We start from the raw sequence: 609 nt of genomic DNA, 5'->3' as shown, positions 1-609 counted from the left end.
TGCTCCCTGTTAGGTCACAAGAAGAAGAAGAACAAAAAGGAGAAGAAGAAGGAAGCAGATCAATTTTCTGTCTAGCACATATACGATAGTTTCCATTTATCTAGCAGCAAGAATAATGAGATAATATGCATTTTTAATAGTTCATCCTCAGAATATTAAATAACCCTTCACCTCTGTGCGTGCTTTATCAGTTGAACTTTCTGTTTAAAGTTGATCTGAAAATAGAACATGGAGGAGGAGGAGGGGGGCAAAGGCGAAGTAATGGATATCCCTGTTTCCTAAAAATGGCTGTGACGATGATTGAGAGTGAGGAAGATTCTGACTCACAGTCTTCTCATTTGCCCTGAAACGCGACACGCAGATGGATGGCGACGAGCGGCGTAATCTGACAGTGAGAGAATGACAATCCTACCGAAGGTCTAATCCCACACCTAAATACTGTCTGAGAATTTGTTGATGCATCGGGATCAATCTGAGGCAACGGGCAAATTTACAACCACACTGAAGCACTGATGTGAGCTCAGGGAAGTTTTCCGTCTTAAGTCATCAATATCTGAAAAGCTCTCTGTAGGTATTTCTTTTTCACCTAATTTGTGACAAAATTACTGA

Source organism: Poeciliopsis prolifica, unplaced genomic scaffold (genome assembly GCF_027474105.1).
Source record: "Poeciliopsis prolifica strain line A6 unplaced genomic scaffold, Auburn_PproV2 SCAFFOLD021, whole genome shotgun sequence".
Taxonomy (NCBI): domain Eukaryota; kingdom Metazoa; phylum Chordata; class Actinopteri; order Cyprinodontiformes; family Poeciliidae; genus Poeciliopsis; species Poeciliopsis prolifica.
This window is presented reverse-complemented; position numbering follows the sequence as displayed.